The following is an 18,594-nucleotide window of genomic DNA, read 5'->3' as shown; positions in this document are numbered from 1 at the left end:
ACATTGCTGAATTCAGGCTGTTTTAATTCTTACAGTACTATATTGAAAGCAATGTACTGGTTTTGGTTTCATTTTATTTTGACTTGTTAAAAAATTATACTTCTTAAATTGACACAAATTATAATTGTACATATTCATGGAGTACATAGTGATATTTCCAAATGTATAATGTATAGTGATCAGATGAGAGTAATTAGCATATCAATCATCTCAAACTTATATTTGTCTGTGTTGGGAATGTTCATTGTCATCCTATAGCTACTGGAAACTATATATTACTATGAACTATAGTCATCTTACAGTGCTATAGAACACTGAAACTTATTCCTTCCATCTAGCTTTAACTTTGCATTCTATAACAAATCTCTCATTCTGTAGGTTTTAGTAACAGTGCTTACATAATTTTATTATCTTTTTATAAATATATAGAATATACAGGTGAATAAATTCTTCAGATCAATACATCATGGTAGTTTTAAAGATATGTCCACAGACTCTCAGATACTTCTTTCCTCAAGACATCGAACTTAACTCGCTTCCACATGAGGGTAGACTGATTTCAGTGACTTACTCTAGTGAAGAGAATATTCTAATGATGGGATTCTAAAAATACTATAGCTTCTCATGTTGATTTCTCTCTCTCTCTTCCTGTCTCAATGTCTCGCTCTGGGGGAAGCCAGTTGCCATCGTGTGAGGATCCTCAGGCAGCTTACAGAGAAGCAAGGCAAGGAACTGGGGCTTATCAGGATTTGTGTGACCTTGGAAGCGGGTCTTGCCCCACTCAAGCCATGAAAAGATTGCAGCTCTGACCAACAGTTTGATTTGAAGTTCATGAGAGCCCATGAGCAAGAACTTCCCAATTTAACTGCTCTTGAATACCTGATCCCCAGAAACTATGAGTAATAAACATGTGCTATTTTAAGCCACTGATTTCAAGTCATTTGCTATGCAGGAATAGGTAATTTATGTGTATACAAAATGCAATTAGGTTAAACTAATACTGCATATACATGCATATTTTTAGAATTTCCAAAGACTATACCTATGTGAATAAGGAGGAAAAAAATTCAAAGACAGTGATAAGGCCAGGTGTGGTGGCTCACGCCTGTAATCCCAGCACTTTGGGAGGCTGAGGTGGGTGGATCACGAGGTCAGGAGATCGAGACAATCCTGGCCAAAATGGTGAAACCCTGTCTCTACTAAAAATACAAAAATTAGCTGGGCGGGGTGGTGCATGCCTGTAATCCCAGCAACTCGGGAGGCTGAGGCAGGAGAATTGCTTGAACCCCACAGGCAGAGGTTGCCGTGAGCTGAGATCATGCCACTGCACTCGAGCCTGGTGACAGAGCGAGACTCCGTCTCAAAAACAAAAACAAAAACACCAAAGACAGTGATAAAATATTCTTAATTTTCACATTAAGCAACGGAAGAGTTTACTTGATTTTCATTTAAGAAAATTGAAGAGGCTTTTGGATTTTAAAGGGCTGTTTTAATTTGCTGGACACTGACGGCTGACCCAATTTTAAGTAGGAGAATGATAAAGAGTGGTAGCCAGTAAAGTGAATAGCTTGCTTTAGTCTCTCTCTCTCTCTTTTTTTTTTTTTTAAACACATATTTAGCTAGGCCATCAGGGTTGAAAGCAAATATTTCAATAACGGGAGCAAAACAAGGGAAAAAAGTCAATCTAAACATATTTAAAAACTTGGTTTTACATGACTGCTCTCAATGCATATACTTCATTTCAAATTATTTTTTACCTTTACTTTACTAATCTTTTACAGAGCTACACATGATCATTAATGACCCATTCCAAGGCAAACAATTTTAATTATATGAATATATCACTGAGAATCTAGGCACTGACCTGCTGAACAATCTGGGAAGAAAGAAGAAGACAGAAAGCAGAGACTGGAGAAACTTCTCTCCTTCCTTCTGCCATTTTCTTCCTTCATTTCCTTCCAGAAGCCTGTCACATAAACTAAGTGACCACAATCACATCTTGGAGAGCAGACCTCCATTTATCTCCATGACACAAACAGGAAGCATTTGATTGAATAGAAACAAAAGTCAAGCATGTGATTGAGGTAATCATTTTTAGTAATAGAGGCATGTTGCTAGGATGAACACCGTCTACAACAACCATCTATGATACTGAGTTTCAAAACATAATATTAAGTTCTACAAAAATGTGTTTATAACCTGTCCATCTCTCTCAATCTATTAAATATTCACATCGTTTTAAAAAAATAATGGCAGTTCCTCTTGTCAGGCACATGCTAGTTCTTTAGTGCAAACTATATTATTTACTCACTATAGAAACTCCTATGAGATTGATATCGTTTGGCTCTCTATCCACACCCAAATCTTCATCTCAAATGGTAATCCCTGCTTGTGGAGGAAAGGACTTGTAATCCCCATGTGTTGACAGAAAGAGGTGACTGGATCATGGGAGTGGTTTCCCCATGCTGTTCTTGTGATAGTGAGTTCTCACAAGATCGGATGGTTTTATAACCATTTGACAGTTCCTCCTTCACTTGCTCTTGCTCTCCTGCTGCCTTGTGAAGAGGGTGCCTGCTTCCCCTTCCACCATGATTGTAAGTTTCCTGAGGCCACCTCAGCCATGTGGAACTATGAGTCAATTAAACTTCCTTTGTCTATAACTTACCTAGTCTCAGGTGGTATATCTGTAGTGGTGTGAAAATAGACTAATACAGAAATAGATATTATAAAAACTTTTTAAAGAAAAACCCAAAACTTAAAAAAATCAGGCAAGACGGGGCCGGGCATGGTGGCTCACAGCTATAATCCCAACACTTTGGGAAGCCATGGCAGGCAGATCTCCTGAGGTCAGGAGTCTGAGACCAACCTCATCAACATGGAGAAACCCATCTCTACTAAAAATACAAAATTAGCTGGGCATGGTGGTGCATGCCTATAATCCCAGCTACTTGGGAGGCTGAGGCAGGAGAATCGCTTGAACCCAGGAGGCCGAGGTTGTGATGAGCTGAGATCGTGCCATTGCACTCCAGCCTGGGAAACAAGAGCAAAACCCCATCACATCCAAAAAATAATAATAATAATAAGGCAAGATATTATACAAGTAAGAGGTTTTATTTCTTTCCCGTGCATCCAGAGTCTATGTTTGTTCTAAGATTCTATACTGTCTCATACACTAAATCAAGGAAAGCACAGAATGTGGATGACCAAATCTGGGTTCTATTTATTGTTCATCCACTAGGTATCTTGCTGTTTCAAAGTAAACCACTGAACAGGTGTAGGACTCTGCTAATTCCTTGAAGTGCTGGTGTATTTGCTTTAATTTTTAAGAACGACTGGTCAATTAAAATAATCAATTCCAACATTTTCCAATCAGATTTTTGTCATGTAACGGATCTAGAAAGAGCCCCATGAAATAAATTGCTCATGCCTCTGTATAAAGTGCAATGTGAAAAATTTCTTTCAGAATATAGAGCCCTCCAAAAAATATGTTTCTTGTAACATGCATCAGAAAACATGGCCACAGTTTTTAAAATAAAACCATGAAACAGTGAAAAATTTTGAATGCAATATTTAGAAGCCAATGTGATTTAATCGCATTCACCCTTTATTCACCCCTCTTACAACTCTATAATTTCCACTGGATTTTTCTGTCTTGATTCATTATTTTGTTTAATATGTTTTATAAAACTGTTTAATATAGTTTATGTAAAAATATATAATGCATATATATTTATAATAATTTATTGCTTCAGTTAATATATGTTTAATGTATAATAGTTAAAAATCCTTTGTAAAATGAAGTGAAAATGAAAACAAGTAAGTTGCTTCTTCCCACTTTTTTTTTTTTTTTTTTTGAGATGGAGTCTCCCTCTGTTGCCCAGGCTGGAGTGCAGTGGAGCAATCTCGGCTCACTGCAACCTCCACCTCCGGGGTTCACACCATTCTCCTGCCTCAGCCTCCGGAGTAGCTGGGACTATAGGCACCCACCATCATGCCTGGCTAATTTTTTATATTTTTCGTAGAGATGAGGTTTCACCGTGTTAGCCAGGATGGTCTCGATCTCCTGACCTCATGATCCACCCACCTCGACCTGGGATTACAAGCGTGAGCCACCGTGCCCGGTCCCCACTTCTTAACTTATGTCATCAGCACAGCCTCGGACCCAGTCATCTGAACAATATTTAGCAATATTACCGAACAATAGCTAAGTTAATCAACAGTACTAGGAGAATCATAATAATTCAATCAGAGTGGTTGTTTTTAATTATACAAGTTAAGAAACGTTTCTAAATTCTTCGGTTTTGAAACACATTGTTTAGTCTAAGGCTGTGAAAACACCTTTAGTCCCTTGTCAAGTTAAAGCACATATCCAGGCCCGGCGCCGTGGCTCACGGCTGTAATCCCAGGACTTTGGGAGGCCGAGGCGGGCGGATCTCGAGGTCAGGAGATCGAGACCATCCTGGCTAACATGGTAACCCCGTCTCTACCAAAAAATACAAAAAATTAGCCGGGCGTGGTGGTGGGCACCTGTGGTCTCAGCTACGCAGGAGGTTGAGGCAGGAGAATGGAGTGAACCCGGGAGGCGGAGCTTGCAGTGAGCCGAGATGGCACCACCGCACTCCAGCCTGGGCGACAGACGGAGACTCCGTCTAAAAAAAAAAAGAAATAATAAAAAAAAAGCACATATCCACCCACATACATTCACAAAGCATATATTTATATCTGTTTACATAAGCCTTTTAAATTAAGTGGAACACAAATCAGTGAAAGCAGCTACCTGGCACAGTACAATCAAAACAGCTGGCTGATTGATTAGGTTTTACCACCTGTAATTAACTATTGTATATGTATAGCTTCAAAATTAAAATACTCAAGGAATACAAAAAAGATGCAAACTGTATGCTCTCATTTGGTAAACAACTTTAATTTCATGCCTTTTTGCTGCATTGTTTGGAAGTTCTTTGAAAAGCATGTATTATTCAAAAACTGAATTTCAGTCTGTTGCTTCAGCTGTGTGGAGAACGCATATAATAAAACATACACAAGTATGCAAGTTATTACTGGGTTCTAATTTATAGAAAATTGCTCTCTGGCATAGTTTTTCTGCCCACTGCATGTCCTTGATGTAGAGTATAATATATACAATTAGTATTCATCCATGAAAAATAAAATTTAAAAAAAATAATAAATCAAATCTTAATGTTTTACTTCAAACTTTTTTATTTTATTTTATTTTTGATGGAAAAATACTGATTATACATATTTGGAATACAATATGATGTTTTCATACATGTATATATTTTGTAATCATCAAATCATGGCAATTAGCATATTTGTCACTTCAAACATTTATCATTTCTTTGTGGTGAGAACATTCAAAATCCCCTCCTATAGCTCTTCTGAAATATACAATTCATGATTTTTATCTGTCACTCTTCTTTGCCATGAGAATTCCAGATTTATTCCTCCTATTTAATTATAACTTTGTACTCATTGACTATCATCTACCCTTTGCCCTTCCACCCAGCTTCCCAGCTTCTGGTAACCATCATTCTACTCTCTACTTCGATGAGTTCAGTTTTGTTTAGATTTCACATATGAGTGAGATCATATAGTATTTGTCTTTCTGTGCCTAGCTCGTTTCATTTAACACAAGGTCCTCCAGGTTTATTGTTGTTGTCACAAATGACAGAATTTCCTGTGTTTTTAAGACTATGTAATATTTTATTGTGTCTATATACGTTTAAAAAATATATTCATCCATGGATAGACACTTAGATTATTTCCAAATATCTGCAATTGTGAATAATGCTGCAAGCAAGATGAAAGCACAGACATCTCTTGGCCATATTGATTTTAACTCCTTTGAATATATACCCAGTAGTGACACTGCTAGAACATATGGTAATTCTATTTTTAGTTTTTTGATGTGCCTCCCTACTGTTTTCCAACATAGCTAAAGATATACACAGTTAACACATAATTGTTACAGTATTATTCTGAATCTGACTGAGTACTTACTGTTACAAGTAAGTTTTATACGTTTTAATTTTTTTAAATCAATAGGATTTTTAAATTTCAGCTTGAAGAACTGTCTTTATCATTTCTTGTAACACAGGTCTAATGATAATCAACTAAACTCCCTTAAATTTTGTTTTTCTGTAAAAATCTTTGTTTGCTTTCTTTCTAAAAAAATTTGTTGGATAAAGTATTCTTAGTTGAGAGGTTTCCTTCAGCGCTTCATATATATCATGCCACTCCCTCCTAGCCTATAAGATTTCTGCTGAGAATTCTGCTGACAGTCATGTTGAGACTTTCTTGTATCTGATATGTTTCTTGTCTCTTGCTGCATTCAGAATTTTTTATTTGTCTTTGATTTCTAGTAGTTTGATTATTATGTCTTGGTGTACTTCTCTTTCTGGTGGATTTTACTGGAGATCATTGTGCTTCCTATACTTTAATGTTGGCACCTACTCTCTGATTAAGGAACTATTTGGCCATTATTCCTTCATATGTGCTTTCTGGCCCTTTTTCGCTTTGTTCTCATTCTACAAATTCTATTACACAAAGGTTTAGTCTCTTGATTGTGTCCCATAATTCCCATAGGCTTTTTTCATTCTTTTTCTCTATTTTCTCTTTTTTCTCCAGTGACTGGATGTTCTGTCCAGCTCATTGTTTCTTCTGACTGATCAACTCAGTCTTCTCTTGAAGTTTTGTGTTGAAATTTTTAGTTCAGTCATTGTGTTTTTCATCTCTAGAATTCCTATCTGGCTCTTTTTATTGTTTCTACTTTCTGTTGATCTTCTATCTTCTTTCTTGTATTGTTTGCCAAATTTTACTAAATTGTATATCTGCATATTCTTGTCATTCACTGAACTATTTTATGAGTATTATTCTGATTCTTTTCAGTTATTTCACAAATTTTCATTTCTTTGGGGTTCATGATTAGAGCCTATTTATTTTTTATTGAGGTATCATGATTCCCTGATGCTTTGTAATCCTTGTGTTTTTATGTTGTTATCTGCACATTTTAGGAGATAGCTTTGTTTTCTGGCCTTTACAGGAGTTCTTTGGCAGGAACAAAGCATCACTATTTTGTTATTTCATTTTTGAGACAGGGTCTTGCTGTGACATCCACGCTGGAGTACAGTGGCAATCATATCTCACAGTCTCAAACTTCTGGGGCTCAAGCAATCTACTCTCCTAAGCCTCCTGAGTAGCTGGGACTGCAAGTGCACACCACTGTGTCTGGCTAATTTTGTTTTTACTTTTTCTTTTTTGTAGACACAGAGTCTTATCTTATTGCCCAGGCTTGTCTTAAACTCCTGGCTTCAAGCAATTCTCCCTCCTCTGCCTCCAAAAGGGCAAGGATTATAGGCATGATCCACCACTCCCAGCCCAGAGCTTCACATACTTGGTCTAGCCTGTGATTCTGGAAGGTTAGATAGTGAAAATCCCAGGCAGGTAGAAATTGCTGAGTTCTCTAGTTGGCTGATCCACTGTCTTTGCTGTGATATCAGAATGGGCTATTGATTGGCTTTACTGACCAACGAGACCACTGTCTGGGCTTTTCTGTCAGATGAAACTACTGGCTGGAAAATACAATGGCTTCTGTTCAATTCAGTCATAAGATGTATTCCTGGCCGGAAAATTCTGCTATTTGAAATCTATAGTTAGGCAAGATTGCAAGTTAGACTCTGAAGTTAGGCAGGGTCACAACCCTGGACAGGTAAGACCCGAGACTACAATATACTACTTATATAAAACTGAAGATTTTTCTCCATAACTGGGTGGAGCCATGAAGTGGGCTTCCAGCTGAGTTTATTGTCTCATTGGCTTCCTGGATAATGTAAGACTAGCCCTCGTGTTTCTCCAAAATATAGAAAGGTGGACATATTCTTTCCTGGTTGGAGTCATTGTGTGGGTTTTTTGGCTGTGTGGAGCTGCTACTTGTTTTCCCTGGTCAGGCCCAGTCTACCTCTGATCTTCTCACAAATAGGTGAAGCTGTGTTTCCCTGACTGGGCAGAGTTGTTCGCGTGGGTTCTAAGGCTGAGCCCAGAGACTAGCAGTCTAGGGGCTCAAGTTAAATTGTATTCCCACTGTGCCTCTGAAGGGAACCTGAACCAGATTAACTTTGTGGTTGTGCTGTGAGGTTGGCTGATATCCCTGACCGGGAAACACAGCTGTCAGGAAAACAGAGGATCTGTGCACCAGTAACTTTTTTGTTTCTACCTGACCCTAGGGCAGTCAAGCCATGCCATTTCCCCTAGTATTCTCCATGAGGTGAAGCCAGAGTGGACTTCCTGAGTAGCATCTTGGAACATTAGGAAAACTGAATGATTGCCTCTTATTCTCTTTCTTCCTGGGAGAAATTGTGAGTGCAGGGAAACCATCTCCATTTGCTGTGCCAATTTGGGGAAAAGGAATGGGGAGGCCCAGGTAGAGTGAGACCATTCTTCTTACCCTTCAGATTCAGATTTCATTCAATTCTACATCCCATGCTGGTATCTCCGGCTGGTTTCCAGGTGTAGGGGTTTTCAAAGGATGTTCTAGTTCGTGGATAGTTGCTAGTTAAACTTTCTGTGGGCCAAGTAGAGCCTGAGATTTCCTGTTTGACTATCTTGCTGACATCACTACTAAGATCTACCTTTGGTAGTTGAGACTGCTGAACTGTTTTCATCTTCTAAATTTTCATTATAAATTATTTTATTGATGTTAGAATAAGAAACAATACTGAATTATAATGCATGGCCACTCTTCAAAATATAACAGTGCCTTTGTTAGTCTTTGCAATCGTTGACGTGATAAAGGATTGTTTTTAAATAGAATGTCAGTTTTGTAGAAGAGATAAAGGTTTTATTTATCCTGAAACATCTATCTTTGTATAAGTATTTCATAAGCAGCTCTGTGGGATCAGAAGTAAAACCTCAAGTAGTCCCTCCACCAAAAGCACTTCCTAAGGACCATTTTGCGTCAAAGCCCTCCTACAGGCAAGAGAAGCTTACTGGACTTCCTAGGAGAAAATGTTGTTGTGGCATGAGGCACTTCTCTGATCATATCACTGCTGTACTAAAGGTATGTTCTACATGTACTTTTTGGGAAGAAATTGATGGTTATTTCACTAGTGTTTATTGTTGATACAAAGGACCAAGTAAATCTCTGAAGACTAAGGTCTATTTTCTTATAAAGAAAAAATATTCAGACTAATGCAAAGTTACTTTCTTAGCATAAATTCTAGAGTTATAGTTAATACCCTGACTGGAATACTTGGGCCAAAGACCAGACATCTTTGTCGGGCTACTTATTCTGTAAAACTGCAGTTTTCTCTTCTATGCTATTCCATCATATTTTGCTGGTCATTGTGAGAATGAAATTAAAGTAAGCATGAAAAGCATTTTACACAACACATAATATTTAGTAAATGTTCAATAAATAATTAGAATTTAAATTTTTGTGTAGCTCACTTTAATAAATAAAATTCTAACATTTTCTACTAGTAATTAAGCAAACTTCTTCAAATATCAGGCCTTGTTAATTTCTCAGCTTTTACTCTCATGGCATGAAGTAACCTAAGTACATACATTGTTATACCATCATTTTGCTATTTTTGGAGTCACCTTTCTGAACAGTATATTGATAATCACAATAAAAAATTAGACAACACAGCACAAGGGATCTCAAATCATAAATTTAAAAGGAAAAAAATGTATATAATTTAACCCAACAGCTGAACATAAATTATCCTAGAACAATAAGGGCAAAAAAATGGTTAAAGAATAGAAAGTAAAATTGTGGGCTAATCTCCATAACTTCACTAGACAACAAACAGTGCTTTCACAATCTTGATCAAAGATTTTTCTTTTCAACTTATTTTGGATGCTGTTGTTCAAATATGTATGATCTACTCAGGCTAGAAGGAGGAAATGTATCAATTTGGTGCCTACTAAAGCAATATTTACTTGAATTAGATTTAGCAAAGTATTTCAACGTTATAAGATGGGTAAAATGTTCAGACATAGATCCTTTCTGGGGGAAAATATATTTATAATTATTGCTTTTAGAAATTATTAAAATATAGTTAGTTGTGAAGCAATATTAGTAATGCTGGACTGTGTGTCAGATCTGCTACATATCTGACAGACAACATTTAAGAGCTTTATTTTCTGCATTCTTCAAATTGAAATACAGCATTTTTTCAAATGTAACAAAAACAATGGTAATATTCTTTGAAAAATTTAGCTCTGTATTTTAATACCAACAGACTTGAATTATGAGCATTCATGGAGAAGGGATTTATTAGGAGCTGAAATGACTATAGAATACTGTCATTATTGGTTTAATTCTGACTAGAAATTCTCTCTGAATGTTTATGGCAGTCCTATTTTTGATCAATGAGTTAGAGACTTGAATCAAATTCTCTCTCTTCTGTTTCTCTTTCTTCCTCTCTCTTTGTCTGGCTTTCTCTGTCTTGCAAATGGAAAACATCATTAGGTATACACAGAATGTAATTTGAAACTTCAAAGTTTTTATGTGATCTGAAAATCATGCCCATTTCTAGTCATATGTGTGTGTAATCAGTATTCATAAGAATGTCAATTTATGCATTTTCAATTCTGTTAGATTCACTGAAATCATGTTTACTATTGCCACACATTTTTTAGCATGTTGTATTTAATATTGTCCTTATTAATATAACAGAAATGTCGATTATTCATTAAAGAAAATGTATGACACAGAGAAATTTTAGATTTGTACTCATCTCTCTTATGTTCATATCTCTTATGTTTTTTACAAGCGAAATGTTTTTCCGACCTTATAATGAAAAATAGGTTACTGAAATATAAATGACATTCAAATTAATTTTATTACATAGGCAATTATACAACTTCTAATATGATTCTATGATTATTTATCTTACAACACAAAATTGTGCCCTAGGTATAGAATGTATTCGTTCTTGAGGAGTTTGGACAGTATAGCAGCAGCTGCTCTAGGTAAGATAATCAGGGCAGTCCATTCTGAGAAGATGACATAATATACACACACAGAAATATATAAATAATTTAAAGGCACAGTCTCATTTTTGTATGACATGCTTGTTTGTCACAGTAGGAATAATTGTCTTCATCATTTCTTGGTCGTTTTCTTGCTTAGTAATGTTGATCCTGAAGATCAAGTATGTTTTCAAAAACACTTTAGCATGGAGTAAGAGAACAATGTACATTGTGTTCTCTCTCCCTCTCTTTCCCTCTTTTTCTCTCTCTCTCTCACACACACACACACTCTCACCCTCCCTGTATGTCTCTCTCTACACACACACACACACACATATCAACATTCTGATCGCCACATAAAAAATTTCTGAGATCTTTCATTTCTATAACTTGATTTATGAACAATAAACCTGGGTCATGTAATAAAATGTAACTTAGTTTATGCATGGAACATATAGCTTAGAAAACCACTATATGTATACTATAAATAAATAGACAAATACAGATAACGGGGATACAGTACAATACAGTTACAGAAACACAGTGATCTTATAAGCGGTAAGCAAATTGGACTTCGAGTATAGATAACACATATTTGTTATTGTTTTTCAAGTTATTTTTAATTTTATTTTCTCCAAATCTCTATTCTCTGATTAGTCTATTTATTTCCAGATGGCATAATTATGTTTCCAAATTTCTAAGATTCTGCCCTTATGGTTTAACTTGTTTTATTTATACCAGGACAGCTGACTTCAACAGCTGTTTTTTCCTGAAATAGATTTTAGTCAATAGTTTGCCATTTCCATCAATTCAGATCATCTGATTTACTACAGTAGAATATTTCTATGGAGTATTTTAGGAGTTTTCTTGTACTTGAAATGAAAATTTAACATTAGATGTTTCAAGTTGTTTGGCCAGTATCTCCCTGAAACTTTCCAATGAACCAAATTAATACGTACTCATTTAGCATTGATATTACCAATTGAATAATATGGATCACTAATTCTTCTTTTGATAGGTAATCATACATATCTTTGCCAATTTTTATTAAATTCAGGTGTCTCATGTTTCTTACATGTCAATAGTAAGTTGTGTTGGAATATTTTCCCAGATATGCTATTTACAGTTTTTAATTTAAAATTTAAGTATACTTCATTGCTTTAAATACCAAAAGATTCAATACACTTAAAATTTATAAATACACATTTAAAAAGGAAGTTAAGTTAAAATAATAAAATACAGATGCTCCTCAACTTATGATGGGGTTGTGACCTGATAAACCCATTTTAAGTCAAAAATATAAGCTGAAAACACATTTAACACCTTGATAAAACTATCATAAAGTCAGAAACCCGCAAGCCAAATAATCACAAGGCAAGAATTCTCTGCAATACAAATTTCACATAATTTTTACTTAATTTTTTTAATTGTTTTTTAAATATTTTGATAATGTTCAACCATAGAGGGAAGCAAGGGTAATTAATGGGTGCAGATACTGAATTTTGATGGAAGCTTAATGGTATTCAGAAGGAAATTTATGCTTTACTTGCTTTTATAAAACAAAATGAATAATAATTTCATATTTTACAAAAACAATGTTCAAGAAATGCATGATCCAACAAAAATAATGTGTAAAAAAATTCATGAAGAAAAATATAAAATTGATTGAAAGATCTTTGAAAGGCCTAGGTAAATGAGTAAGTTCATGTTTCTCTTTAGGATGATACACTGTGAAAAGGTGCATGCCAGTTATACCTACATCAACCTACAAAGGCAATGCATTCTCTTTTTTTTCTTTTTCTTTTTTTTTGAGACGGAGTCTTGCTCCATTGCCAGGCTGGAGTGAGGTGACACGAGCTTGGGTCACTGCAACCTCCGCCTCCCGGGTTCAAGGGATTCTCCTGCCTCAGCCTCCCGAGTAGCTGGGACTATAGGCGTACACCACCACGTCCAACTAATTTTCGTATTTTTAGTAGAGATGGGGTTTTACCATGTTGGCCAAGATGGTCTTGATCTCCTGACCTCGTGATCCGTCTGCCTAGGCCTTCCAAAGTGCTGGGATTACAGGTGTGAGCCACCATGCCCTGCTAAGGCAATGTATTTTCAATCAAAATGCCCCTGTTTTATTTTTAACCTATTCGGTATGAGTAAACAATTAATATTATCATGTTTATTAAAATGAAAAGCCAAGAACAAAGGTGTCAATTTTGAAGAAGAAAGACGTGAAAATTCCACATAATAAACATTGTGGCTTACTATAGAATTATATATTGTAACACTGGTGAAAATTGTCCAGTAACACAAATGCAGAGACTGAGGTCTGTATTTTCTTGTTGGCTCTAGTTATCAGTTCAGAGACACTCTTAACTTCTAGAGGACTTTCGCTAGCCCTTGAGCATAGCCCCGACATGGCAGAACCAGAAACTGACATCATGTGGTTCTCATATCACATCTCTTGGGGCTGCTTCCACAGTCACAGATCTCTCTGACTACAGCCAGGACAGTTACTCCACTTTAAAGGAGCCATGTGATCAGACTGGGCTCACAGAGATAATCCAAAATAATCTCCCACTCTCAAGGTTCATAACCTTAATCACATTTGCCAAGTCTTCTCTCCCCTTTTCGGCATAAGATAACATATTCACAGGTTTTGAGGATTAAGACCTGAATTTCCTTGGGGATCATATTTTTCATTCTATCCCATAAACTGACGATGAGATAGGCAAGTTGATAGACTGGATATGTACAGATCAGATATAATATATGTAAGAGCAATTTTAGCTTACTGTCTGATACTTTTTAAGACTAGAAAGATATTTATTGAAAAATATTCTGTTGTGCTCATACATGTTCTCTTGATATTGAGTCCAGTTATTTTTAGTACTTGGTGCAGGGATAGAACAGTAGATACACTGACCTTGCCTAGTTTCCATCTATCTAGAGAATCAAATCTGTTATATCTGAAGCAGAAACATGTTTTCATTGACATTTTTACACATAATTTGCATCTAGAAAAAATGTGGGGACAGAGCTGCTGTCATCAGGTCTGCTGAAGGAAAACGTCACCCTCCCCAATCAAAACCAACTATTCATGGATCAACTGCTTTATTTGACACAAGGAAGAAATTTTGGTGAGAGCAAGAAACATTCCTCTGCTTAAACTGAAAGACGGGGACAATATTATCTGTAGCTATCATTCATTGATTTCTAGATATTCAGAAATCACAAGTTATCTCTTGTATCAGAATCACAAGTTATCTCTATTACTTGTGTATCTATTTCTCAAGCATAAAACATCACAATAATATTAATCTACAATGCCTAATTTTTAAACTCATATGTGTAGTGGTTCTTAAATTTGAGTGTGCTTCAGAAGCACCTGAAGGACATGTCAAAACACAAATTGTTGGGAGCCACATCCAGAGTTTCTAATTTATGTGTACAATATACAGCCATACAAATTTGTGCATATGTAAACACAGGCAAGATACTTGTTTACAAATAAAAGAGTAGAAACAAAACATATAAAACAGAGCACTATTATCTTTCTCCTTCCCTAAGAGATCATCAACATTAGCTGAAGATGTTTCTTTCCTTGTAATTTCTTGAAGGTAAAGATCTTCATTAGGTTAAAAAATAATAATAAAGTCATAAATCGGTCTCTAATCTAGCCAATGAACAATCACTTGATATCCCTGGTCTCAGATATAAGGAGCAAACCTAGCTCAGTAATCTCAACTGAAGTAGTTATAAGGGTGAAGCCTAGGCTCTCTGCAGAACCCAGAAGGGTAAAAGAACGGAGGGGAGGTCCAAGAATAAGGGAATTTAAGGAATCCACTAAAAGGAGGCTGTGTGTAGACTGAAAGGTGACAGGAAGGCAAAGGAAAGAAATGCTTTGCCCACACTCTGGGCTCTAGATTATCAGGATCAGCCATGACTAATAATAAGTCCTCCCGCCAATGGCTTGTCTGTGCCTGTGTGCCCCACCAGATGCCATGGCCATGATGGAAAGGCTATGCTTTTGTGCACTATCACCCAGAGTTGCTGAACTGTGATGCAATAATCAGCAGCCTCACTTGTAAACTTGCCATCAAATTGAGCAAAGCACACTACACCATTACATCCAAATTGTTAGTGGAGGGGTGCCAGGGAGTGAAAGCAGATTCAGCAAACACAGTTATCATGCCAAGAGTAGGCACTCAGTGAGAAAATGATGCCATGTAGACCACTGGGTAACATGAGATTCAAGACTAAGTGGGCCAATGAGAAAGCAAGGAGCATACTCTAGAGTGCCTGTTCTTCTGGAAGTTTCCACTGAATTTTTCAGAAGTTATTACGGTAAGAGAGGTAGCTAAAGGGCAGCTGGATAGAGTGTGATTGATTGCAGTTGTCATCCTTCTAAGTATATGTGCAACTTAAGAAAAATAGTTTTAAAGAAAGCTTCCTTGAGAGCCCTTTTTACCAATTACCACTACCTTACCCTTTCATACAGGTACCACTGAGAAAAATGGAGAAAAAGTAGCTATTCCAGATGCCTATACTCTTCAATATTATTGTGCAGCAAAGGGTTAACTCAGCAGGTCTAGCTTGCCCAAACTGCAGATTCCAAAGGTCTTCAGGACCAGCCTTTGATCAGTTCCTGAAAGATAACCTCTGAACTCCTGGAATCTTTTGAAATACAAAGAGTGCTTTTGTAGATTTGAGACCTTGGGAATGCCAGTTTATGCTAACAATGTGATTAATGGTAGATGCTTGTTTTCTGTTCCTAGACTTTGGGTCACACTGTACCAGTTTGAATTCTGGGGGTTCTGGGTCGGAGTAGCTAAGGTGAATCAAATGAGAGCCACATGCCTATAGATTTACCTTTAAGTCATATAGGTAAAAAAACTATAAGTCATATAAGTCAAAAACCCTGGGAACCATGGTTCAGGTGGACTTCTCTGATTGTCACCATTTTACATGTGCTGTCACACATCGTTGCTTGGAGAATTAAGCACTGTTTCAGTGATTCCAGTGAGAAAGGACAACTAGACGCTTGTTCCTGTTCTCTCTTGGACCATCTGCCATAAGTGTCTTTTCTCGTGCTATTTTTAAGCTGTATCTTTTAACTGTAATAAACTATTACCATGAGTGTAACAGCTTTGCTGATTTCAGTGAGTCGCTGTGGTGAATCTCTGAACCCGACAATGGTCCTGGGCATCCCTGACACAATTACTCAAAAAGCTAACTGTTCCTCCATAGTGACAGAAATATGTATCATGAGTGTTTTTGGCAAAACCAATGAGATAACTCAGTGTATTCAGAATACAACAATACACTACACATGCATACGCACACACACAGACAAAACTAGGACTCTGTGCTGGAGGGCTTGCGGTAAACAAGAGATAAAATTCATAAAATTCAATGTAAACTGCATACAAATTATTTTACTTACATAATTGTTTCTATATTTTTGGTATTTATGATTTATGGGCTTGTTTTCATATTTGGTTCTAGGTGACTTCCACTCGAAATATTTTGTTGTATGAAGAAAAGGCTAAGCATGAGGAGGTAGAGCCTATCTTTTAAAGAGTAGTAATAGATAACCTGTATGACATAGGCATTGGATTAGCAGGAGACAGGGCAAAAGGTCTCTCTTTTATCACGAATAAAATAACAGAGGAAGATGAGCTGAATTGAGGAAGATAGTAGCAAAAGAGGAAATCACCTTCACACCTCTTTGAAACTAGTGATGCTGTTCTTAAAACCTCAGCTGACCCGAATGTCACCCTCTAAAATAATCAGAATGTCACCCCATTTTATGAATAATTTACTACCATTAGCCAAGAACTGTCATAATAAATACTCAAGTCTACGAGACTGTGATGGGAATGGCATCCCCAAGATGCAGTCAGTGGTTCCGGCTGCTTGGCTCCTCAAACAAAGCTTTAGTTGAGTTTTTGATGTCCAAATCCACCCAACAAATAGTTATCAGAGTTCAATTCAAGTTCAGGCAACATTGCATTTGAGTCTTGGATTTACTACCAGAGTTTTATTTCTTCTCAGAGGTATTGGGTGTGAATGATTAGCATAGGTTATTTTATAAACTCTGTGGACATGACTGGAATCCAAGCTCAAAATCCTCATAAACTTCAATTAATTGGAAAGTCTAACTTTGTGATATTGATTAGGGTCAGTAATTGTCTGATCTTTGCTTAGCAATTACGGATAATTGCAATGGCATGCATTAATTAATAGAAACATATGGCAGTTAAACATATTTATTAATTTTTACTGAGCTGATGTTTGTGCTAATTAATATGAGTGTACTCTAGAAGGCAATAAACAATAATCTCACAGGTACACATGTTGGCTTACAAATACCAGGTTCAAGAAAGGTTTGTTTCCCGGATAGAATGCAGTAAATTTTTTTTTTTTTTTTTTTTTTTTTTTCCGAGACGGAGTCTCGCTCTGTAGCCCAGGCTGGAGTGCAGTGGCCGGATCTCAGCTCACTGCAAGCTCCACCTCCCGGGTTCACGCCATTCTCCTGCCTCAGCCTCCCGAGTAGCTGGGACTACAGGCGCTGCCACCTCGCCCGGCTACTTTTTGTATTTCTTAGTGGAGACGGGTTTCACCGTGTTAGCCAGGATGGTCTCGATCTCCTGACCTCGTGATCCGCCCATCTCGGCCTCCCAAAGTGCTGGGATTACAGGCTTGAGCCACCGCGCCCGGCCAGAATGCAGTAAATTTTTAAAAAATATTATGTATGCTTGGTTCTGTGCAATTTTAGATTTTATGATAAATTTTAACTTTTGCATTTTTAAAATGTTTGCATTATAGCAGTAAATGATTTAATTTCACTTTCCAGATTAAATTTTTTATGTATCTATTCATTTTCTCTTATGCCTATTCCCTAGTTATGTTCCCTGCTGTCCTGAGTGCTTAGAATATATATATACACACACACATATATTTTAATATAACTTTTGTTTTTGTGCAGGTTTGTTGTATAGGTAAACTTTGTGTCATGGGGGCTTGTTATACAGATTATTTTGTCACCCAGGTATTAAGCCTCGTACCCAATAGAATGTATCTTTAAATTGTATTTATTCTTTTAAAATACGTAGATCGTGTATTTGACTAATGTAAATGACATGTTGCTATAGATATTTCCTGTCGTGATTTTTTACTCAGCATTGTTTAAAGACCTATTCACACTGCTTGCCATACAAGTAGCCTTTTTGGCTTTTGACTCCTGAAAGTATTTCACTGTTTGTATTTCATCTATCCCTCAATAATGTGCCCCTACACTGCCTTCTACTCCTTACCACCACGTACCATTGCAATTAAAATCTCACTCTTGGCTTGTTTGGGAAATTTATAAGAATCTTTCTAGGATTTTTGAGCCATGAATGCTAATACTTAAACTATCTAATACTGCCAGTAGGGTTGCACCTGTGTACATTCCTGCAGGAAGGGCAAGATAGTTTTCTGTTTTCAGAAAACTTCTCAGTTTCAACCTTACTCACTTTTTGCCACACTGATATATGTAGAGCAGCACCTTACTAATGTTTTACTTATTCTACACACTAAAGAAGTTGACTGTCTCTTTAATTG

The 18,594-nt window shown here is 36.6% G+C and overlaps 2 long non-coding RNA genes across 2 annotated transcripts in view; one reads left to right on the top strand and one right to left on the bottom strand.

Moving 5' to 3' along the window:
• Positions 1–18,594, bottom strand: part of LOC105477104 (uncharacterized) — a 264,418-nt gene that overhangs the window by 138,307 nt on the left and 107,517 nt on the right. The window lies entirely within an intron of this gene.
• LOC105477109 (uncharacterized) overlaps positions 15,095–18,594 on the top strand; it is a 65,228-nt gene continuing 61,728 nt past the window's right edge. Inside the window, exon 1 of the long non-coding RNA XR_984482.2 lies at positions 15,095–15,333. This is a non-coding gene — a long non-coding RNA (uncharacterized lncRNA). The remainder of the gene's footprint in view (positions 15,334–18,594) is intronic.

This window comes from Macaca nemestrina, chromosome 16 (genome assembly GCF_043159975.1).
Source record: "Macaca nemestrina isolate mMacNem1 chromosome 16, mMacNem.hap1, whole genome shotgun sequence".
In the NCBI taxonomy this organism is placed as follows: domain Eukaryota; kingdom Metazoa; phylum Chordata; class Mammalia; order Primates; family Cercopithecidae; genus Macaca; species Macaca nemestrina.
This window is presented reverse-complemented; position numbering and strand designations above follow the sequence as displayed.